The 25,510-nt window shown below is 43.8% G+C and overlaps 1 protein-coding gene across 1 annotated transcript in view; it reads right to left on the minus strand.

Moving 5' to 3' along the window:
• slc16a10 (solute carrier family 16 member 10) overlaps positions 1–25,510 on the minus strand; it is a 54,253-nt gene that overhangs the window by 20,322 nt on the left and 8,421 nt on the right. The window lies entirely within an intron of this gene.

Here is a 25,510-nt window from a genome sequence, read left to right on the forward strand (position 1 = left end):
GAGGTAGTCACCTGGAATGCATTTAAATTAACAGGTGTGCCTTGTAAAAAGTTAATTTGTGGAATTTATTTCCTTCTTAATGCTTTTGAGCCAATCAGTTGTGTTGTGACAAGGTAGTGGTGGTATACAGAAGATGGTCTTTTACCAAATAGGGCTAAGTCCATATTATGGCAAGAACAGCTCAAATGAGCAGAGAAACGACAGTCCATCATTATTTTAAGACATGAATGTCAGTCAATGCGGAACATTTCAAGAACTAGTAAAGTTTCTTCAAGTGCAGTTGCAAAAACAATCAGGCACTATGATGAAACAGGCTCTCATGAGGACCGCCACAAGAAAGGAAGACCCAGAGTTACCTCTGCTGCAGAGGATAAGTTCATTCGAGTTCTCGGCCTCAGAAACTGCAGCCCAAATAAATGCTTCAGAGTTCAAGTAACAGACATCTCAACATCAACTTTTCAGAGGAGACTGCGTGAATCAGGCATTCATGCTCGAATTGCTACAAAGAAACGACTACTAAAAGACACCAATAAGAAGAGACTTTTTTGGGCCAAGAAACATGAGCAATGGACATTAGACCAGTGGAAATCTGTTCTTTGGTCTGAGGAGTCGTGTCTTTGTGAGATGCAGAGAAGATTAATGGATGCTCTCTGCATGTGTGGTTCCCACAGTAAAGCATGGAGGTGGTGTGATGGTGCTTTAGTGGTGACACTGTCTGATTTATTTAGAATTCAAGGCACACTTAACCAGCATGGCTCCCAAAGAATTCTGCAGCGATACGCCATCCCATTTGGTTTGCGCTTATTGGGACTGTCATTTGTTTTTCAACAGGACAATGACCCAACACACCTCCAGGCTGTGTAAGGGCTATTTGACCAAGAAGGAGAGTGATGGAGTGCTGCATCAGATGACCTGGCCCCCACAGTCCCCCGACCTCAACACAATCGATATGGTTTGGGATGAGTTGGACCATAGAGTGAAGGAAAAGCAGCCAACAAGTGCTCAGCTTATGTAGGAACTCCTTCAAGACTGTTGGAAAAGCATTCCAGGTGAAACTGGTTGAGAGAATGCCAAGAGTGTGCAAAGCTGTCATGAAGGCAAAGGGTGGCTACTTTGAAGAATCTAAAATACATTTTTGATTTGTTTAACACTTTTTTGGTTACTTACATGACTCCATATGTGATATTTCATAGTTTTGACATCTTCCCTATTATTCTACAGTGTAGAAAAGAGTACATATAAAGAAAAACCCTTGAATGAGTATGTGTGTCCAAACTTTTGACTGGTACTGTACAATCGATAGTTTTCTGCATTACGCTTCATTCCTGGGTTAATTAGTTAAGTGACTCTTTTCGTCCTCTGAGCATTTATCTAAACAAAAAAAACAAAATCCTCTGGTCTAAACCAGAGGATATGTTTGGGCTCCTGAGTGGCACAGTGGTCTAAGGCAATGCATCTCAGTGCTAGAGGTGTCACTACAGACCTTGGTTCGATTCCAGGCTGTATCACACTACTGGCCGTGATTGGGGGTCCCATTGGGCCATCGTCGTCCGCGTTAGGCCGTCATTGTAAATAAGAATTTGTTCTGAACTGACTTGCCTAGTTAAATAAAAGGTTAACAAAAATAAAATAAACTGACTGATCCTATGGAATAGACCACGTTAATCTACACACACGACAGTCCTAAAGGAAGAGGATGAGTGACCTTAATATCTGAATCCTAACCAACATATTAGAGAATACAGTAAACTAGAATTTTCCAGAGGCTTGATGTAAACATGTAGCACCACCCAGACCAGTAGTGAAGAGCACTAGTAGTAGGACAAAGGAGCAGGAAGAGAGAGAGGAAAGGGGAAGCCCTGATCAGGAAAACAGTTGAGTCTTATATCAACACCAAATACACACTACATACCATGTCCTTCTAACAGATATGGAAAAATAACCCTTACAGTTCCTCATGACAAAAAAAACATATAGCTTAGGCCTATGTTACATCAGCCCTTTTGAATAATGATATTCCCGGATCAGAATAACCACCTAAATACATGTCAGAAGAGAGAACACACTGTGCAAAAACTGGTAGAATCCCCCCCTCCCCCCAAAAAAATAAAAAATAATCTGTGATGACATTGAACCAACCTGGAAAACTTTTTGGATTTGCAAAAATCCAAACTTTTCATTTAAATCCAATGACATTGTGATTTTAGTTGACAACTCAATCAAATGTAAATGTAAAAACTAGACGTTGAACTGACATCTGTGCCCGGTGTGGAATGTACCCATTCCTCTTGTTTACTGTGCAGGTAAATTACTACAGGGACTAACAGAAGGCAGTCTAATAGAGGTGTGAACAACAGTGCAGCCGGTCGTAGTCGACATATAGACCCATGGAGCTGCTCTGCTTGTCTGATCTCTATCTGGGTCCCCGGCAGGCCTTAGTCTACCACCATGGCCATAACAACCCTCACTCTCGGATCCCTCCTTGGAATAAATAAACACAGCATGGAGCTGAAGAAATATTGTTTCCGGCCTTTATTCTTATCATAGGAAATAAGCAAACATGAGGTTGCTTGTTTTTCCCTCTCCCAAAGGCAGTGGAAGAACACACACACACCCCCAGCAATTTCGTTAATGATTTTTCTGGTTCCTCCCCATTGTTTAAGTAAAAAAACAGACCATTTACGGTAAATTGAGCCTGCTTTGAGTGAACTCCAGTGCTGATATCTCTGATTCAAACCCCTAACCCTAACCGATCATAATCTTAGGGCAACCCAAAAAGAATTCAGACCTGAATGTCAATCCCTGCCTTAAAGACCGATTCAGCAGTAGTGGGGGAACACCCCACCACTGGTATCCTTTATGTTGCCGCGCTGAGGAGCGCCGTGTAACATTGTAAACATAATTCCATCACACGTGCAATGGTGTCAGAGGGAGAGAAAAAAAAACTGTGTTTGTTGTTGTTGTAATATCGCAAACAGACGTGGCTGTTTCACCATTACGGATTCCAAGTTTAAAGGTCTCGGATTTCTCTTTTCCATTCCACCCAGGGGGAAGAGCCTTGGTCATGCCTCAATTTATACTCCCCTTCTTTTCCATTTGAGGAATCCCTCCTCTCTGCAGGCTGCCTGCTAGGCTAATTATATAATTCCAGATTGTACAAATAGAGCAAACTTGTGATGACAATCGTCACAGTGCAAAATCACCGGTGTCGATAAGGCCATAGATAAGACTAGGCCCCACATCAGTGAACGTGAAGAGTATACACAACAAATCATTCCGAGCTATCAAAAACAAGTATACGTGTTGCTTGTCCTATGTTGCTCTGCATGTGCTCACTGCTCGTTGTTTGTCTGTATTGTTATTGTAATTGTTTTTAAATAACCTGCCCAGGGACTGTGGGTTAAAATTAGCCGGCTGGTTAAAACCGTCACTTTTACTGAAACGTTGATTAATGCGCACTGTCCCTGTAAAACATGTAAATACACTAACTCAAATCAAATGATATTGTCCTAAGCATGGAGGGTAACTACCAACAGATGTGGCAGTCTACAGTTATAAGGGAGGAACAGATAACTCTTAACATTGTCAAGAGGAAACAGCTGCTAAGGAGATCTGAGCCTGGTACCAGATTAGCAAAACTGCGTAAGCTAACGCAACAACAATAAGAGCTGAGAAGACTGCAAACAAATATGGGACCAGGGACCTCATTTATCAAGGCCCGTGCACACACAAAAATACTCTAAAACCTTGCATGTGCCAGTTTTCCTGCAAGGTTGGTATTTATAAAATGTTGAACTTGACCGGAAAGTGTGTGTATATCCACGCAAATCTCAAATCTACCATTTATCAAAATCGCTCATTCAACAGCCAAGCATGATCGAAAGTAAATAGACCAGTAGCCTTGACAGGAAGCGTAGGCTACAGTATTGCTGTGCGATATAAGGAGCGCGGCATCATAGCCTGGACTATTCCATTTCAGAGCCTATACCAAGGCAGATAGAAACACAATCATGTTCTGATGAACATATTAAATATACATATTAAATATATTAAAAAAATAGTATTTGTGCATAGAAGTGTGGGCTGTGGCGTTTACTCTTAAATTGTTTTAAAGGACAATCGATCTTGCAGAACGCGGGGCCAGCGTAGGCACTCGCTAGGCGGCATGCATTTTTTCATTTGGAAAAGTCACTGCAACACTCCCACCTCGACAGAAATGTGATCAGATTTGCCATTGCGCTTTCTTTTAGGAACTATCATGGCCCAGTTACATCTCTAAAATCATACAAAAAATGAGCAAGTTTGTGTTACCATAAAAAAGTGAATGGAGGGCGTTCTCAGGCGGGGATGCAGTGCTTGTTCACGACCGCACAAATATAATATGGCTCTGATTTATGTTAAATCCCAATCATTTGTGGCGCACGCAAATCCTAGAATCTCCATCTAGGCCCGAATTTAGTAATACATGTACTCACCTGTTGATAAATGAGGCCCCAGCCTAGTAAACAGAGTTAGTGCTAGAGCCAACCCTAGGGATGGAAACATAAGGCCATGCCATTGGTTCTGTCACATTTACTGACTCAAAAGACTCAGTAGTGGGGTTAATAATCGTTCAGTTTGTGATAAAAGCAATATTTGCAGGATGTGCATAAAGATGACGTCATTGTTTTAGCACTATCCACAGAGTTTTTAAACTACAGAGCGCAACATTGTTCAATGCACCAATAAAATCAGCACAATCTTTTTCAGTTTGCTGTTGTCTTGAAACAAACATTAGGATCATGTATGCTGTGCTAACGCCAATACAAAAAAAATAAAAGAATAAGGAAGACCAATGTACAATACGGCAAACCAGGCATTTGTAGTCATCTCCGCTATTGGATCTACCCCTCTGCCAAATGTTCATCTGGAAATTTAATCTTAGAGTGACCGGAGTTGCATGGGTACCTTGAGTGGGTTTATTGCAGAGACTTACATACTAAAAGCAGATAGGAACGTTCACTACTTTAAGCTGCATTACATAGCATAGCATAGCCTGTTTGGCTACTAGGCTATTATTACATCACTCAGGCCGAGCTCCCTGCCTTCCAGGATCTCAATATCAGGCAGTGTGAGAGGAAGGCCCGGAAAATAATTTTTAAAAATTAAACACCAACCACCCAAGCTATAGACTTCTCACAGCAAGTCTGACACCACAAGGCTCCTGAACAGCTTATACCCCCATGCCATAAGACTTCTGAATTGCTAACTAAATAGCTCCACGGACTGAGTTGACCTTTGTATTTTATTCTTGCACCGTCTCAGGCTCATGCACACTCACAGAGCCCCAAAACACTGAGACTCTAACACAAAAAACACTCACTCCAGTATCTGCTCACACACACACATATGCACATACAGTGCCTTGCGAAAGTATTCGGCCCCCTTGAACTTTGCGACCTTTTGCCACATTTCAGGCTTCAAACATAAAGATATAAAACTGTATTTTTTTGTGAAGAATCAACAACAAGTGGGACACAATCATGAAGTGGAACGACATTTATTGGATATTTCAAACTTTTTTAACAAATCAAAAACTGAAAGATTGGGCGTGCAAAATTATTCAGCCCCTTTACTTTCAGTGCAGCAAACTCTCTCCAGAAGTTCAGTGAGGATCTCTGAATGATCCAATGTTGACCTAAATGACTAATGATGATAAATACAATCCACCTGTGTGTAATCAAGTCTCTGTATAAATGCACCTGCACCGTGATAGTCTCAGAGGTCCGTTAAAAGCGCAGAGAGCATCATGAAGAACAAGGAACACACCAGGCAGGTCCGAGATACTGTTGTGAAGAAGTTTAAAGCCGGATTTGGATACAAAAAGATTTCCCAAGCTTTAAACATCCCAAGGAGCACTGTGCAAGCGATAATATTGAAATGGAAGGAGTATCAGACCACTGCAAATCTACCAAGACCTGGCCGTCCCTCTAAACTTTCAGCTCATACAAGGAGAAGACTGATCAGTGATGCAGCCAAGAGGCCCATGATCACTCTGGATGAACTGCAGCGATCTACAGCTGAGGTGGGAGAATCTGTCCATAGGACAACAATCAGTCGTATATTGCACAAATCTGGCCTTTATGGAAGAGTGGCAAGAAGAAAGCCATTTCTTAAAGATATCCATAAAAAGTGTTGTTTAAAGTTTGCCACAAGCCACCTGGGAGACACACCAAACATGTGGAAGAAGGTGCTCTGGTCAGATGAAACCAAAATTGAACTTTTTGGCAACAATGCAAAACGTTATGTTTGGCGTAAAAGCAACACAGCTCATCACCATGAACACCCCATCCCCACTGTCAAACATGGTGGTGGCAGCATCATGGTTTGGGCCTGCTTTTCTTCAGTAGGGACAGGGAAGATGGTTAAAATTGATGGGAAGATGGATGGAGCCAAATACAGGACCATTCTGGAAGAAAACCTGATGGATTCTGCAAAAGACCTGAGACTGGGACGGAGATTTGTCTTCCAACAAGACAATGATCCAAAACATAAAGCAAAATCTACAATGGAATGGTTCAAAAATAAACATATCCAGGTGTTAGAATGGCCAAGTCAAAGTCCAGACCTGAATCCAATCGAGAATCTGTGGAAAAAACTGAAAACTGCTGTTCACAAATGCTCTCCATCCAACCTCACTGAGCTCGAGCTGTTTTGCAAGGAGGAATGGGAAAAAATGTCAGTCTCTCGATGTGAAAAACTGATAGAGGCATACCCCAAGCGACATACAGCTGTAATCGCAGCAAAAGGTGGTGCTACAAAGTATTAACTTAAGGGGGCTGAATAATTTTGCGCGCCCAATTTTTCAGTTTTTGATTTGTTAAAAAAAGTTTGAAATATCCAATAAATGTCGTTCCACTTCATGATTGTGTCCCACTTGTTGTTGATTCTTCACAAAAAAATACAGTTTTATATATTTATGTTTGAAGCCTGAAATGTGGCAAAAGGTCGCAAAGTTCAAGGGGGCCGAATACTTTCGCAAGGCACTGTATTTACACTGGCTCTACACACACCCACTCATGTGCAATCATCATATACGCTACTGAACCAAGATGGCGCCGAAGACCATGGCTGACGTTTTACATTCTCCCAACCAAATTGTGCATTTTTTTTTTTTTTTTGCGGAACTTAGTGTACATAATGTTGCTGCTACCGTCTGTTATGACCGGAAATAACTTCTGGACATCAGAAAAGCGATTACTCAATCGCAGACTGGAAGAAACCTTTCCTTTAACGAGTCCGACGAGAAGGATATCCTGCTTTCATCGGAACAGGCCCAGATCCATGCCTTTTGCGTGAAGAAAAGACGCCAGAAAAGGGGACGTAGATTGGGGATCCTTCTGAGAATCCGGAGGCGAGCGAGTGGACTCCCAATGCCTTCCATTCGTCTTGCTAACATTATTGCTAATGGTTAGAAAATAAAATTGATGACCTAATATTAAGATTATCCTACCAACGGGACATTAAAAACAGCAACATCTTATGTTTCACCGAGACATGGCTGAACGAAGAAACGGACAATATAGAGCTGGCGGGATTTTCCACCCACCGGTAGTGGGGGTATGTGTCTTTATGTCAATAACAGCTGGTGCGAAATGTCTAATATTAAAGAAGTCTCGAGGTATTGTTCTCCTGAAGTAGAGTACCCTTACGATAAGCTTTCGACCGCACTCTGTATTATTCGTAGCTGTCCATTTACCACCACAAAGCGAAGCTGGCACTAAGACCGCTCTCAACCAACGCTATAAAAACATAAGCAAAGAAGAAAATGCTCACCCAGAAGCGGCGCTCCTAGCGGCCGGGGACTTTAATGCAGGAAAACTTAAATCAGTTTTACAAAATTGTGCAAGCAGGGAAATTGTGCAAGCAGGGAAATTGTGTAACCAGGAAAAAAAATAAAATCCTAGACCACCTTTAACCCACATACAGAGATGCAAACAAAGCTTTCCCCCGCCCTCCATTTGGCAAATCTTACCATAATTATATATTCCTGATTCCTGCTTACAAGCAAAAACTAAAGCAGGAAGTACCAGTGACTTGCTCAATACGGAAGTGGTCAGATGACGCGGATGCTACACCACAGGACTGTTTTGCTAGCACAGACTGAAATATGTTCCGGGATTCTTCCAATTGCATTGAGGAATACACCACCTCAGTCATCGGCTTCATCAATAAGTGCATCGATGACGTCGTCCCCACAGTGACTGTACGTACATATCCCAACCAGAAGCCATGGATTACAGGCAACATCCCGCATCGCGCTAAAGGCAAGAGCTGCCGCTTTTAAGGTGCAGAAGACTAATCCGGACGCTAATAAGAAATCCTGCTATGCCCTCAGACGAACCATCAAACAAGCCAAGCGTCAATACAGGATTAAGATTGAATCCTACTACACCGGCACTGACGCTTGTCGGATGTGACAGGGCTTGAAAACTATTACGGACTACAAAGGGAAACCCAGACGTGTGTTGACCAGTGACACGAGCCTACCAGACGAGCGAAATGCCTTTTATGCTTGTTTCGAGGCAAGCAACACTGAAGCATGCACGAGAGCACCAGCTGTTCTGGATGACTGTGTGATAACGCTCAGTAGCCGATGTGAACAAAACCTTTAAACAGGTCAACATTCACAAAGCCGCTGGGCCAGACGGATTACCAGGATGTATACTCAAAGCATGTGCAGACTGTCAATTGTCTTCACTGACATTTTCAACTTCTCCCTGACCGAGTCTGTAATACCTACATGTTTCAAGCAGACCACCATAGTCCCTGTGCCCAAGGAAGTGAAGGTAACCTGCCTAAATGATTACCGCCCCGTGGCACTCACGTCGGTAGCCATGAAGTGCTTTGAAAGGCTGGTCATGGCCCACGTCACCTTAGACCCACTCCAATTCGCATACAACAGATGACGTAATCTCAAAATCGCACTCCACACTGTACAACAGATGACGCAATCTCAAAATCGCACTCCACACTGCCCTTTCTCACCTGGACAAAAAGGAACACCTATGTGAGAATGCTGTTCATTGACAACAGCTCAGCGTTCAACACCATAGTGCCCACGAAGCTCATCACTAAGCTAAGGACTCTGGGACTAAACACCTCCCTCTGCAACTGGATCCTGGACTTCCTGATGGGCCGCCCCCAGATGGTAAGAGAAGACAACAACACGTCTGCCGCGCTGATCCTTAACACTTGGGCCCCTCAGGGGTGTGTACTTAGTCCCCTCCTGTATTCCCTGTTCACCCATGACTGCGGTGTGAAACACGACTACAACACCATCATTAAGTTTGCTGACACCGATAACAATGAGACAGCCTATAGGGAGGTGGTCAGAACTGGCAGTGTGGTGCCAGGACAAAAACCTCTCCCTCAATGTGAGCAAGACAAAGGAGCTGATCGTGGACTACAGGAAAAGGCTGGCCGAACAGGCCCCCATTAACATCGACGGGGCTATAGTAGAGCGGGTCGAGAGTTTAAAGTTCCTTGGTGTCCACATCACCAACAAATTATCATGGCCCAAACATACCAAGATAGTCGTGAAGAGGGCACGACAAAACCTTTTCCCCCTCAGGAGACTGAAAAGATTGAGTGGGTCTCAGATCCTCAAAAGGTTCTACAGCTGCACCATCGAGAGCATCCTGACCGGTTGCATCACCACCTGGTATGGCAACTGCTCGGCATCTGACCGTAAGGCACTCCAGAGGGTAGTGCGAACAGCCCAGTACATCACTGGGGCCAAGCTTCCTGCCATCCAGAACCTATACCATAGGCGGTTTCAGAAGAAAGCCCATAAAATTGTCAGACTCCAGTCACCCAAGTTAGACTGTTTTCTCTGCTACTACACGGCAAGCGGTACCAGAGCGCCAAGTCTAGTACCAAAAGGCTCCTCAACAGCTTCTACGTCCAAGCCATTAGACTGCTGAACAATTCAGAAAAATCACCACCGGACAATTTACATTGACGTACATACTGACGTAGGCTAGGTGCAGTCAAAAAAAAAACAGGTTAAGGGCCACATTCAAAGGGAAGTACTGAGGTCCCAACTGAACAAACCCCTAGACATTCTATGGACGTTCTTAGAGTCGGTCTCACATTTTCTCAGACATCATACCACTTTAGCCTACATTCTGTAATACATGAACCAAACTGAACAAAAACGAAGAAGAATGTCACAAAAGACAACAGGAAATTGCTGTCCCGTTTTCATCTGTGGGCTTTCCCCATTTAAAAAGCATTTACACTTCAGACGAAGGGAAGAATTCCAAATTGAAAATGTAATATCAGGATGATGCTCTCTTTTCCAGGTGACATCCTGCTAGAGCCGGAGGCCCCAACCGTGCAGTCACTGACAGACAGACAGACACTGGTCAGAGCTGGTCTAAGTCTCTGTTCACTTCCTAGCCCCCTCCCTCTCTCCCTCTGCTGTGCTCGGAGACTGTGGATGGTGAACCCAGTGAACCCAGCAGCAACCAGACCAGACCTACCTTACCCCACGCCAAGAAACAATCCCCTCACACTCAGTTACCCTGGGATTGCATCTCCCTCTTGCAAGTCCGCACTGTGAAACTAAGGAGGGCACATTGGACTTTTCAGTGGAGGTCAATGAACACTCTTGCTCAAAGACATTTATAGCTCTACATAGCATCTAAATCATTTCCATTTGATTATTATGCAATTTATTTAATGACTCTGAGTAGCAGTTCTGAGCAGCAATTTTTTAAATAGATTTTGCTAGTATGGCAGTTATTCTGCTTACGCAAGTGCTGTTATTCACTGACTGAGCCCAGGATGAAAACAGAACGAAATGTGTGTCCTTTTCACATGGTGAGTCTGTCTGTCTGTCCACCCTCTAGGCTCTTGCCTGGCAGTAAGCAGCAACATTAAGAGTAGCTAGCTGCACATAGTCTTAACAGGACACCAAAACGGTTCTAGTTAATGGAAGAGAGTGGCTAGGACCTGAATTGAGCAAATACACTAAAAACCTCACATTTTAGACCATTAGCTGAGGGTTTGGCTACTTATTAACCGAAGTCAACGGAAAGTAACTACTAAATGGCAAAGCAGAGAATCCAATATCACCACAGATGAATTCTCTTGATTCGTCAAACAAAAAGCCACTCATAATATATTCTAGGCCTAGCAACATGGAAACTAGCTAGGTAGCCATGGCATGAGCTCTCTTTTCAGTACAGGCCAGGACAGGCTTCCCCTGACACTAAACAGCCTAGAGCTGGAGAAGAGACCTCAACCACACCTATAGGACTCTAGGTCGTAAGTGCTGAGAATAGAGATCCTTTACTCCGAACCGTATGAGTAAGAATAAAAGCTATGCATGAAGCACCATAATAGTCCCACTTAGTTGACATATTTCGGACACCCTCATGGAGCGGTCCTAACCAGTTACCAGCAGGTGTCTTGATAACAGAAAAATGCAGCGAGTCAGTGGTTCCTGCCACACATGCAATTGCATTGGAGTTGTTCAAATAATGTTTTGATATTTCTTCATGATCAAAACATTAATAATCTAGACTTACATGCGACAGTGTCTCTTGCAATTTTGACAACGATATGCCTGAATACTTGAAACCACTAGGCTGATAAACCCATTTTGTTTCTTTGATTGTGTTAGATGAAAATGATACCTTTCAAACGTTGTACAGTATGCAATAAAGGCAAGTGACTTGATGCCTACTGTGCCAAAGTGATTTGGAGTTGTTAAACGGGAGTGACGTGTTGATATGTAATATGATCAAAATTAGACTTTTAACAAGCATCAGAATTGGTTAAAAAGAAATACAAAAGCAGCATGCCAACATATTAGGCCATAATTAAGAGTAGTGATCATGTCAGGTGAAAATGATATCAAACGTTTTACCAGGGATGGACTGGCCATTGGGAAATTCTGCCAGATGGGCTGGTCCATTGTCATCCCAATGGGCCTGTCTAAATTGGGAGATTTGCGGAAAATGATCACCGTTTCCCTCGAGGCAATAAATGAGGTGGTATGATAGCAATGCCAGAGACGATTTCTGGTCCCAGTCCGTCCCTGACCGTTGCAACATTTGATGTACAGTCACATTCACCGTGGTTGTCTGAAGCGTGCTATGGACGAGAGGTCACAGATTGCTGCAAATGATGGGGAATAACCAATGTCAATGAGTGTCGTCACTAACTTTCCTTTGCAGTATCTCAAACTGTTGTGATTACGAGCCGAGAAACTTTTAGGAGTTTATTTTACTCCTGGCTCAGATTTTGTCAGGGCATTGTCTTAACAACATTCTAAAACCTACTCTGAGCTGGGATTTTTGTTGTTGTCTTGAAACAGGTTTTAAAAATACATTTCTGAGATGCTTTGTGGACACGGGCTCGTGGTTCAAATATTATTTAAAATATCTCAATTACGTTCAAACATTCAAAGTATTTATTGAGATATCTTTTGATTTGAAAAGACAAGTAGTTGAATATTTTAATGCGTTTGGAAATACTCAAATTATTTTAAATAACAGATACTCAAATACACGGATTTGAACACAGGTCCGTAACACACACACACTGACAACAAGTACAGTGTGCCATCCTACCTACACTGAGAGGAAAGCTTAGCTCACTTACAGTTGAAAATCGAAAGTTTACATACACATCAGAATAATAGTAAAGAGAATGATTTATTTCAGCTTTTATTTATTTCATCACATTCCCAGTGGGTCAGAAGTTTACATATACTCAATTAGTATTTGGTAGCATTGCCTTTAAATTGTTTAACTTGGGTCAAACATTTAGGGTAGCCTTCCACAATAAGTTTTTTTATTTTGTCCCATTCCTCCTGACAGAGCTGGTGTAACTGAATCAGGTTTGTAGGCCTCCTTGCTCACACACGCTTTTTCAGTTCTGCCCACAAATGTTCTATAGGATTAAGGTCAGGGCTTTGTGATGGCCACTTCAATACCTGGACTTTGTTGTCATTAAGCCATTTTGCCACACCTTTGGAAGTATGCTTGGGGCCAATGTCCATTTGGAAGACCCATTTGCGACCAAGCTTGAACTTCCTGACTGACGTTTTGAGATGTTCCTTCAATATATCCACATAATTTTCCTTTCTCATGAAGCCATCTATTTTGTGAAGTGCACCAGTCCCTCCTGCAGCAAAGCACCCCCACAACATGATGCTGCCACCACCGTGCTTCACAGTTGGGATGGTGTTCTTCGGCTTGCAAGCCTCCCCCTTTTTCCTCCAAACATAACGATGGTCATTATGGCCAGACTGTTCTGATGAAACAAAAATAGAACTGAGGACATTTCTCCAAAAGGTACAATCTTTGTCCCCATGTGCAGTTTCAAACCGTAGTCTGGCTTTTTTATGTTGATACATGACTCGTTTTACTGTAGACAAAAAATATATACTTTTGTACCCGTTTCCTCCAGCATCTTCACAAGGTCCTTTGCGGTTGTTCTGGGATTGCACTATTCGCACCAAAGTACGTTCATCACTAAGAGACAGAACGAGTCTCCTTCCTGAGCAGTATGATGGCTGCGTGGTCCCATGGTGTTTATACTTGCGCACTATTGTTTGTACAGATGAACGTGGTACCTTCAGGCATTTGGAAATTGCTCCCAAGGATGAACCAGACTTGTAGAGGTCTACAATTTATTTTCCTGAGGTCTTGGCTGATTTATTTTCATTTTCCCATGATGCCAAGCAAAGAGGCACTGATTTTGAAGGTAGGTCTTGAAATACATCCACAGGTACACCTCCAATTGACTCAATGATGTCAATTAGCCTATCAGAAGCTTCTAAGCATAATTTTCGGGAATTTTCCAAGCTGATAAAGGCAGTCAACTCAGTGTATGTAAACTTCTGACCCACTGGAATTGTGATAGTGAATTATAAGTGAAATAATCTGTCTGTAAACAAATTGTTGGAAAAATTACTTGTGTCATGCACAGAGTTGATGTCCCAACCGACTTGCCAAAACTATAGCTTGTTAACTTAAAATTTGTGGAGTGGTTGAAAAACGAGTTAATGATTCCAAAAGTGTATGTATTGTTTATTTTATCTGTTATTTTACCAGGTAAGTTGACTGAGAACACATTCTCATTTACAGCAACGACCTGGGGAATAGTTACAGGGGAGAGGGGGATGAATTAGCCAATTGTAAACTGATGGTTTGAGGACCAGATTGGGAATTTAGCCAGGACACCGGGGTTAACACCCCTACTCTTACGACAAGTGCCATGGGATCTTTAATGACCTCAGAGAGTCATTGAAAGATGGCACCCGACACAGGGCAGTGTCCCCAATCACTGCCCTGGGGCATTGGGATATTTTTTTAGACCAGAGGAAAGAGTGCCTCTTACTGGCGCTCCAACACCACTTCCAGCAGCATCTCCCATCCAGGGACTGACCAGGACCAGCTTCAGAAGCAAGCCAGCAGTGGTATGCAGGGTGGTATGCTGCTGGCTCTATATGTATTTAATGTAAACTTCCGACTTCAACTGTACATACTGTTGAGGCGTCATTTCATTGTAACCTCCGGTTGTGGGGCACTGGGTTTTGAAACTAGGTTGGTTGTTACGGTTACCAACCTTGTCCTTAGAACCACTAGGTCATCAACACCTCAACAAGCTCAAGCGGTTAAAACAAAAATCAGAGCAAGAGTCAAATTTGCATTATAGTGAAAATGATAAAGCAACACAAGACTGGTAAGGATCCAAACCGCAGCGATGCTAATCCAATAGTTTTTAGGAGGGTATAGAACACCAAATCTATGAACATACGGTGCTCAAACTGTTTGCAAGTCGGACTATGGTTGTGCAAACACGTGACGAAATGGCTTAAGGCAGAAGCACCAATGATAAGCTGTAAATCCGCCATACATCCAATGCCTCAATAGAAGGAAGACATACAGATCTGAAACTATATAAAAAAGACACACCATCCCCAAGACTAGTCTCCCATGCAGTATGACTTGTACTACCACTCACCTGATATAAAGTGTCACCTAGCACAGAGTGATCGGGGGTTAGAGGGTGAAGGGGTAATAGTAAATCGGTCTTCATGTGGAGCTCAGCTCAGAGCCATTATCAGAGCCTCCCCCCCCAAAAAAAAATACATCTGTGGATGACTGGATATTGAAATCAACACCAGGGCGGACGGACCAAATTTCAACATCTATGGACTTCAGTGTCAGGTGGTGCTCACTGGGCAACAGAATGGGCTGGTTTTTACTTTCCCTAGAAAGATTACAATACCCCAGAAGTAGGTTGTGACATAGCCCACAACTGCCTAAAACGCACCCTCAATTACACTTCAGCTTTGTCGACACAAAAAATAAAAATAAGACCCAAATCTTTTTGTTCATGTTATTACAACTACACAGGGGTTCGGGAGCATGGTCAGAGAAGTAGGCTAACTCCTATGAGGAGCTGCTTGGCTTGGCTGCCCCAAGTAACTCTAGCCGACCCGTCGGTCCTGACCATGGCCTCTATCCCTGCTCCTGGGTTTGATCTGGGGAGGCTAAGCTGCTTGATGTTGACAAACTGGCCCAGGTCCAGACCCGTCCTGCAGGGCTCACACATCCCCAGCCCAGCCCATGCTGCAGCCCAGACATCTCAGGATAAGCCCCAGTCAGGGCTCCATCAGGGGGGGGGGGGGGGGAGTAAATGGAGCACAGCGCCAGAGCAACGCAGCCTCAACACCACCAGCCAGCACAGCCACGTCGCATTATGATCAGCCTGTCGGACTAATTTTAGACCCATTCACCTCCGACTCGAAGGAAGACGGACTCAGAAATTGTGTACTGTAACTGTAGAACGACTAAGCTCTTGTTACTGTACAGTATCTGTATAACATAAAGCCTCTGGGTGTCACAGAGAGACAAAGAGTAGACTGTGAGGCTAACTGACTGGAGCAGAGATGTATCCAAGAGAGGAGGAGGAGAGTAGAGTAGGGGTTAATGGGTTTAACACACCAGGCTCCATATGTTGAGCATGTTTTTGAACATAGCAGGCCAGGCCCTGACATTAAATGTGCCCCAAGGGGAGTTGGAGAGTAACGGCCACAATCCTGAAACAACTACAGCACTTGTTAAAACCCCTCTCCCTTTACGTTCAGCCCACAAAATAGTATTTACTGCTCTAAGACAGACGTCATGGAAAGACATTACACATATGGCTCTTCAAGAATCTGAAGGGGAAAAACATCTCAATGATTCAGTCCAGAAAAAAAAAATCTGTAGTTTCTCTCAAATTCATTATTATAATGACCACGAACCAATAGTATTAAAGCAGTCAAAATCTGTGCCGTTGTTGCCAAGGAAACAGGGCTCTTTGGGTTTGACAATGACCAGAGACAAGTCATCCCCAGTCCCCACAGACAAGCACGGTCTGAGAGAGAACTATCGGAGAGATGTCATTACAGAACTAAACTGATCAGCCCATTTTAGCTCACAGGAAGCCAGTCTCCATTTGGAGGAGGGCCAATATTGTCCAGCTCGGCCTGAGCACCTTGGTGTTACACTGACAAATGTTATAACACCCGGCATAGGCTGCCAGCGGCTCCATTCTCTCCTGTCTGGTGCTTCATTGGCACTGCCTCCTACCCACACACCCACCACCAGGCCAGACCAGCCATGAGAAAAGCCCTAATCATGACATTACCAGAGCTCCTAGCAATTACACCAATAATTAGAGCGGTTGGTTGGTTAATCCTCCAGCTCCCATGGAGGGCCAAAGTCCACTACTCCAGTCCACACCTGGGCCTCACTGTACACTACACAATCACAGACCTGGGTTCAAATACTATTTTAAAATCACTTCATTATGGAGGTCTCGATAGAGCTTGCCTGGTGCAATGGAACCAATAGCATAGTTACAAAAGGGCAAACCGTGTCCATCTGGCACTGCAGGAAGACTAAAGCAAATGCTAAAAGTATTTGAATGATTTTCGATATTATTTGGACCCAGGTCTGCTCTACACACTACACTGCACTTGCCTCGCTCATTCCCTCTCCTCTCTCCTTCCCTGCTGGAAGGCATTACATTTGCCTGCTCTATAGGGGTGTTCAGAGCAGAGGGACTCTGTGTTCTGCACATGGTCAAGCTTCTGATGACTCCTGCTGTACCCGTTTCCAAAGCACTACTGTAGGTGCTCGGTCACTAAAGGTAATTCGCTGGTGTCCCTTTTCCAGCCCCTCAGGCTATGGGCTGACGTCGACTATCATGATCAGGAAGCCAAAGAAAACCGGTGCTCATGCACCCACTGTGTGCTGCTTCGCTTTCTGCCAGTGTGTTTACCTACTCATACCCGTCATCTCCCAGCAACCTTCACCTAAACGCAGTGTCAAACTTACTTGAGACTGATCAAATGCGCTGTCAAACATTAACCTGCTTACTGATCATCAAACAGTTGAGGAGCTTTCGTCCACGTGTTCGTTTAAAATGTGTGTCAACTGCCCATACTTGGTCATACCAACACTTTTTGTGCACGTCTCCAGTAGGCTATAGTTTGTCGCAGCCGTAAAAAATAAAAATAAAGACAGATGCATTAAGTATTGAATTAAACCCAAGGGCCCACTAGAGCCATAGCTCGTAAATGTTAATCACCACTTTGAAACAAGGCTGGGAATGCCTGTCTTTTGTATGGCTGAGCTCAGGATAAGGAAGGAGACAGAGTTTCCTATAAAACAACGCTTGATAAGATCCCTCCCTCCACCACAGGCAGACATGGAACCATTGACCAGTGTAATTTTATTTTCTTGAATTATTTTTTTATATTTTTTATGAAAAATCACTTACCCTGTGTGGTCCGTTCTCAGACAGCACCTGCTGTTGGCCTGGAGAACCTGAGCTGGAGACCCCCAGAGATGGAGGGAGTAATGGAGAGGAGGAATAGGAGGAGGAAAGGTCTCGCCCCACGCCACCTGGTTTCCAGTTCCCCCAGCAGGTCCGTGGGATCTCGACTGGGAGGAAAGCAACACTTTGTCCCAGCTATATAACTCAGATTGGGAGAACTAGCTCGGGCCAGCAACGCACAGGACAGCTGGCAGATTAACCTGAGGAGGAACACTGTGCGTGGCCAGGAGGGACAGGTTTGGGATTAGGCCTAAAAACATACATCTCGATCCCAGGCTGCTGCGCAATCCTAATTTACTTCCTCATTTACAAATGATCAGTAAAAGTCTAAATCACGTTCAGTGAGGCGTACCTGTCGACCTGTACAGATGGAATGCCGTGTCAGAGAATTACAGACATTTGCACAGCGTTATGCAATCTTAGTTGCGTCTGATTCATTGTTCATGTTTGGGGTCCATCGTACTGATTTTATGCTGCCGACGGGCAGCAGGTCAAGTATGGGTCTGGATTCCAGCAGGCCACTGGCTTGTCAGACCCTTCACGCTCTTGCCAGTCAAAACCACCAGGGGGCAGTCATAGCAACTATCATTTGCAGAGAAGCACAGTTTGATCTCACTAGGAGATCTAGTGAAATAACATTTGTCTGTTTCATCCCTGAAAACTGGTCGATTTCACATCCAGAGAAAACATCGTTAGCAGCATCATCTCATCCGTCTCCGTGTCCATTTTTGTTTTCGTTCCATAGCTAGGCAAAACAATATCAGCGTTATATGGGTGAACCCCTGTTTACTCTACTCTCTTCAGGTTGAACTCAGGTTGGGACTTTGAGCTGACGCCAAACTATTTTACAGCTACTCTAACATTAGGCTCTCCAAAAGCTTTATGACTTTAGGCCTATAATAAAACACACCTGGCATTCTTTTAAGTTCAAGCTTAAATTGTCACATGCACAAGTAGTGGAATGCTTATAGTGCAAGCCCTACACAACAGGGTCGGCTGTATTCAATTAAAAAATAGTTAACAAAAAAAGCTATATACACAGGATTAGTGCCAGTACCAAATGTACAATGTGCAGGGATACTGGAGTATTTAGGAAGATGTGTACATGGAGGCAGGGATTAGGAGAAAGTGACTGGTAGCAGGATTAATAATAAACAGTATGGCAGCGGTATAAGTGGTGGGTGGGTGTGTGCGCATGAGTGTCAGTGTAGGCGTGATAGGCTGGTAGCAGGAATATATAAATACTGATGGCAATATACACAGTGCCTTCGGGAAAGTATTCAGACTCCTTCATTTTCTCCACTTTGTTACGTTACAGCCTTATGCTAAAATGGATTAAATGCATCCCCCCCCCCCCCCTCAATCTACATAGTATCCTATGACAAAAAAAAAAAAAACGGTTTAGACATTTTTGCAAACGTGTGAAAAATAAACAGAAATGCATTATTTACATAAGTATTCAGACCTTTTGCTATGAGTCTTGAAATTGAGCTCAGGTGCATCCTGTTTCCATTGATCATCCTTGGAGATATTTCTAATACTTGATTGGAGTCCACCTGTGGTAAATTCAATTGATTGGACATGATTTGAAAAAGGCACACACCTGTCTATATAAAGAGTTTGCCAAAACTCACCTAAAGGACGCTCAGACCAGAAACAAGATTCTCTGCTCTGATGAAGCCAAGATTAAACTCTTTGGCCTGAAAGCCAAGTGTCATGTCTGGAGGAAACCTGGCACCATCCCTAAGGTGAAGCATGGTGGTGGCAGCATCATGCTGTGGGGATTTCTTTCAGCGGCAGGGACTGGGAGACTAGTCAGGACTGCGGGAAAGATTAACAGAGCAAAGTACAGAGATCCTTGATGAAAACCTCATGGCTTGGTTTTTGTTCTGACATGCACTGTCAACTGTGGGACCTTAGACAGCTGTGTGCCTTTCCAAATCATGTCCAATCAATGGAATTTACCACAGGTGGACTCCAATCAAGTGGTAGAAACATCAAGGATGATCAATGGAGGAGCATTCAGAACCTCAGACTGGGGGCGAAGGTTCACCTTCCAACAGGACAATGACCCTAAGCACAGGCTTCAGGACAAGTCTCTGAATGTCCTTGAGTGGACCAGCCAGAGCCCGGACTTGAACCCATTCAAACATCTCTGGAGAGCCTCCTGGGTGGCGCAGTGGTTTAAGGCACTGCATCACAGTGCTAGCTGTGCCACCAGAAACTCTGGGTTTGAGCCCAGGCTCTGTCTCCCACGACCGGGAGGTCCTTGGCCTAGCATCGTCCGGGTTAGGGAGGGTTTGGCCAGTAGGGATATCCTTGTCTCATGGCACACTGGCAACTCCTGTGGCAGGGCAGGCGCAGTGCACACTGACCAGGTCGCTAGGTGTTTCCTCCAACACATTGGTGCGGCTGGCTTCCGGGTTGGATGCGCGCTGTGTTAAGAAGCAGTGCAGCTTGGTTGGGTTGTGTTTCAGAGTGCGCATGGCTCTCGAGCCCGTACGGGGGTAAAAAAATTAAATATATATCTGGAGAGACGTGAAAAATGCTCCCCATCCAACCTGTCGGCACTTGAGAGGATCTGCAGGGAAGAATTGGGGAAACTCCCCAAATACAGGCATGCCAAGCTTATAGCGTCATACCCAAGGCTGTAACTACTTATGTAAAAATCTGTATTTTATTTTTGCAAAAATGTATAAATGGTGCAGTTGTTAGAGTTCCTAACGATCTAAGGGGCCATGCCAAATCTATTCAGCCTCCTGAGGGAGAAGAGTCACTGCTGTGCCTTCACAACTGTGCTGGTGTGCGAGGACCGCTGGTGTCCTCAGTGGATGTGGACATGAAGGAACGTCAAGCTCTTGACCCTCTCCACTGTGGCCCCTAAACTATTAAGTTAATTGTCTAAAATGCTCTGCAGTTTAGCAAACCAAATGCACATTTATTTTACTAATTTAGTAGCTGATTAGCTATCTAGCTAAGTCGTTAGCTTCTTCCAAAATCCAGCATTTTATTTTAACCTTTATTTAACTAGGTAAGTCAGTTAAGAACAAATTCTTATTTTCAATGACGAATAGGAACAGTGGGTTAACTGCCTTGTTCAGGGGCAAAACGACAGATGTTTAGCTTGTCATCTCGGCGATTCAATCTTGCAACCTTTCGGTTACTAGTCCAACGCTCTAACCACTAGGCTACCTGCCGCCCCATTTGCTTGGAAACAGCAGCAAATCCCCTCCTGGATCAAGAGCCTTGCTGTCTAATATTTGTTTTGTGCGTGCAGCAAATTGTGTAGCATTTGAGTTACTGGTATAGTTTAGGTCAGAAACTGTAGAAAATGTTAGCAATGTGCTTGTTAGCATTTAGTTTGTATTCTCTATGGGATTTTACATGAACTTGTTAGCATTGCTAACCATCGGAATACAGAATGTCAGTGGGGTTTGAAACAGCGCCCTTGTGTTCAGTTTGCTTTTTGCACATGCCCTGAGGATACACCCTGGAATACCACATGGCCATTAGCGTTGACCCGTTTAAAAACCTTTTTCAAAAAAAGCCACATGCGTCGAGTGTCGGAGACGGTATAATAGGATTACACCTTGTTCCGATAGTGAGACTTCTTGTACGCGTTCATGTTCTCAGCCAACGTCTACCCTGAGAACGGTAGCTTTGTCCTTTAGTTTAGCGTGCACCTCGGTGTTAATCCAGGGCTTTTCATTGGGGAAGCAGTGATCCTTCACTGTGGGGATGACATTGGTGATGCATTTCCTTATGAAGCCGGTGACGGTGGTTAGCTCGCCAATGCTGTCGGAGTCGCAGAACATATTCCAGTCAGCACTCGCAAAACAGTCTCACACGATAGCCTCTAATGGTGGACAGGTTAAAGGCAATTGAGACATGGATTGTGCATGTTTGCCATTCAGAGGGTGAATGGGCAAGACAAAATATTGAAGGGCCTTTGAACGGGGTATGGTAGGTGCTAGGCTTGTCAAGAACTGCAACACTGCTGGGTTTTTCACACATTTTCCTGTGGTTTCAAGAATGGTCCACTACCCAAAGGACATCCAGCCAACTTGACAACTGTGGGAGGCATTGGAGTCAACATGGGTCAGCGTCAATGTGGAATGCTTTCGACACCTTGTAGAGTCCATGACCCGATGAATTGAGTCTGTTCTGATGGCAAAATGGGGGAGGACATCATGTCCGAAAGCAATGTTTCTGAAAAACTGAGAATATTACAGCTAGAGCATCCCATTAATATAAAACCCATGACCGTAGCTCATCCATCTTATTATCAAGTGACTATACCAATAGAATGGAGGGAAGTGCTGGCCGGTTTTCCCTTCACCTTAGCCTCACAAGGACGCGCTCTCCTGCCTATTTTTCGACAGCGTTAACTCTTGGGTAGCCCAAAAATTTAGTCGGAGGTACACAAAGAGCCCAGGACAGATGAGACGAAGTCGACTCCTTTAGGGGAGTGAGAAAGAGAGAGCTGATGGGAGCCCAAACCCATTACACAGATGAAGGCCAGTGACCTGGCAGGGCTTTTGCTTATTGCTCCCCACTCCCCAACATCCAATGCTATGATAGGCTAATCAGGTTTCCAACTGTCAAGCCTCCCCGTGTTCAGCTTTGGCACTGGCTGTGGAGTTGCACTTGGGCAGGAAGGCGGGCACAGCTAGGCCTGTGTGTACTGTGTAGGGGAGTGAACCATGACGCCACGTGACCAGACAAGCCTGGCTTCACTCTAATCTCACCAGAGCCTTATAGAGACAAGGAGAACATCCAAGACTGAAGAACATGAAGATTTATTTACTTTGTAAAAGGTACGGAATTCCTCTGGAGTGTATTGTAAATGTGGTGAAATAAATCATGGTAATTCCTAAAAAAAAAGAAGGGATATTTATCCACATTTTAGATTTTAAAATAATTTATATTTTTGAGTGATGATACTTGGCTTATCCTCTGGGGTCACTGTTAGTGGGATATAAATGGAGAAGCTAGGTGTGGAAATAGGGTGACCACATGTCCTGGATTGTGCGAGACAGTCCCACATGTTGGCCCTTTGTCCTGCAACCAATCAATCATGTCCTGCATTTTATCAACAAATTAAAAAACGGCACTAATTTACAAGAGAGCTTGATTTGTCCCCCGTATTTCAGTCAGACATTCCAACCTGCCTCTTTCGCAGTGACGTTGTACTTTTGACATACATACATATATCCTCTGACCAGTGTGTGTTCTTTTGCCCATCTTAATCTTTTCTTTTTATTGGCCAGTCTGAGATATGGCTTTTTCTTTGCAACTCTGCCTAGAAGGCAAGCATCCCGGAGTCGCCTCTTCACTGTTGACGTTGAGACTGGTGTTTTGAAGGGTACTGTAAATTTGCTCTTTGGTCTAGAGTCCAAATTGGAGATTTTTGATTCCAACCGACATGTGTCTTTGTGAGACACGATGTGGGTGAATGGATGATCTCCGCATGTGTGGTTCCCACCGTAAAGCATGCAGGTGTTTTATTTATCTGCAGAGATATGCCATCCCATCTGGTTTGGGCTTAGTGGGAATATCAATTGTTTTTCAAAAGGACAATGACCCAACACACCTCCAGGTTGTGTAAGGGCTATTTGACCAAGGAGAGTGATGGAGTGCTGCATCAGATGACCTGGCCTCTACAATCACCCGACCTCAACCAAATTGATATGGTTTGGGATGAGTCGGACCGCAAAGTGAAGGAAAAGCAGCCAACAATTGCTCAGCATTTGTGGGAACTCCTTCAAGACTATTGGAAAAGCATTCCAGGTGAAGCTGGTTGAGAGTGTGCCAAGCTGTCAAGACATAAAATATATCTTGATTTGTTGAAGACTTTTGGTTACTACATGTTTCCATGTGTGTTATTTCATAGTTTTGATGTCTTCACTATTATTCTACAATGTAGAAAATTGTAAAAATAAAGAAAAACCATGGAATGAGTAGGTGTGTCAAAACCTTTGACTGGTTCTGAGGATGTGTTACTGGTGATGTTAAACACTTCTCCAATAGTTGTTGAGATCTGATATTCTGTGCAGCGTAGGCCAATGTCATATAGTCAACCAATCACATTTGTCAAATCCTTTCAGTCTAAATTCCAGCTAAACGTGGAGACGACAGTTAACTACTTACAAAAAGTGTGCTTCTGATGAAGAGCTTCAACAGTAAGTCAGGAGGATACAGACAGCGCAAGAGGTATGCTAAGATATGCAGAAAAACATACATTTTTGACATAATTGTCATGCTTAATTCTATGGCTTTAGATTGCAGGATAAATCTGTTACAGGCGTTTGAAAAACACAGACCACACAGCAGCCATCTTAATGTACTGGGATTTCTGGGATGCATGACACCCCTGATCACAGCGCACAGAAAAGGGGAGGGTCTTTTTTTCTCTTCGACGTAAATCTCCTTAACGATTATCGTAAAGCATTAACAACTACTGAGCTGTTGAGGCGAGAGAGAAATATTTACTACCTCATGACAGGATGATGAATACGAGGCCACACAATATATCAGCAGAAAGATTACCCTGACTAACACTCAACTAGCAACTTTGAATAGCTCACTCGTGGCAGAAAAGCACAGATAGAAGCCTGCTGGGAAATTGGAACAGTGCTCTTCCTTAGATCTTTAGTACTGGGGCAATGAGGGTCGCAACACCTCATCAAACCAACAGTAACTGGCCAGTACAGCCTAGCTGTCCCTGACTGCCCTCTCCTCACCACAGCACAGTCGAGACATACCTGCACAATGAATTTACATGTCCCCCTCCTGAGCGCCAGTATGGTGTTAGGATAATTTACTGTCAAGGGGCGCGTACTTCACACACACACGCCATGAGTTTACAGACACCACCTGATCTGTGATCACTCCTCTCTCGCTATCCTCTCACAACTAATACCACTAGATTAGCTAGTAATCATTTGTTTATCCTTTTCAGTTGGCAAGTTGAATGGGGATCAAGTGGCGTTCATTCGGTTTTCACCAGGAGGTCTAAACCTAGGGCCAAAGCAAAGGGCTTGTACCACTGTCCTCCATTTGCAGGGGTAACCATGGACCATACCAATTGGATTAAAAAGGGGACTCTAGATTTTCATTTAGATTTGACAGCTCTGGGGAAATGTCTAAATGCCATGACGTCAGTTAAACTGGAAGTGGCAATGACCCACACTGATGACCAACTAACCTGGCCAACAGTCAGGCTGACATTCTTGAAGGAGAAGTTTAGTTTTTTGTGTGTTTTTTTTAAGAAATCTAAGCGGCATCATTATATTCTATTTTCCTACGCAGAGCTGTGCAGGCCAGGGGTGTCCTTATAGTATACCGACACACCTGGCCTGTACAGCTAATTAGGGGAAATGGCTTGAGTCACATAAAATGGAACGTAACGGATAAGGTTCGGGGGGGGGGGGGGGGCACTTCTAGAACATGTCTGGACACTAGAACATGCCATTTACACAGATTTGGTTGTTAAAAAGTTAAGTTCTCCTTTAAGACTTACAGCAAATGACCAAGAGGGGCTGGCATTGTTTTCAAAGTCCCAACACCTTGATGAAAAGTAGTTATTTTTTTATAAGCAAACCTGGACAATAGTTAG

Source organism: Oncorhynchus mykiss, chromosome 4 (assembly GCF_057628025.1).
Source record: "Oncorhynchus mykiss isolate SJ-2025 chromosome 4, ASM5762802v1, whole genome shotgun sequence".
Classification (NCBI taxonomy): domain Eukaryota; kingdom Metazoa; phylum Chordata; class Actinopteri; order Salmoniformes; family Salmonidae; genus Oncorhynchus; species Oncorhynchus mykiss.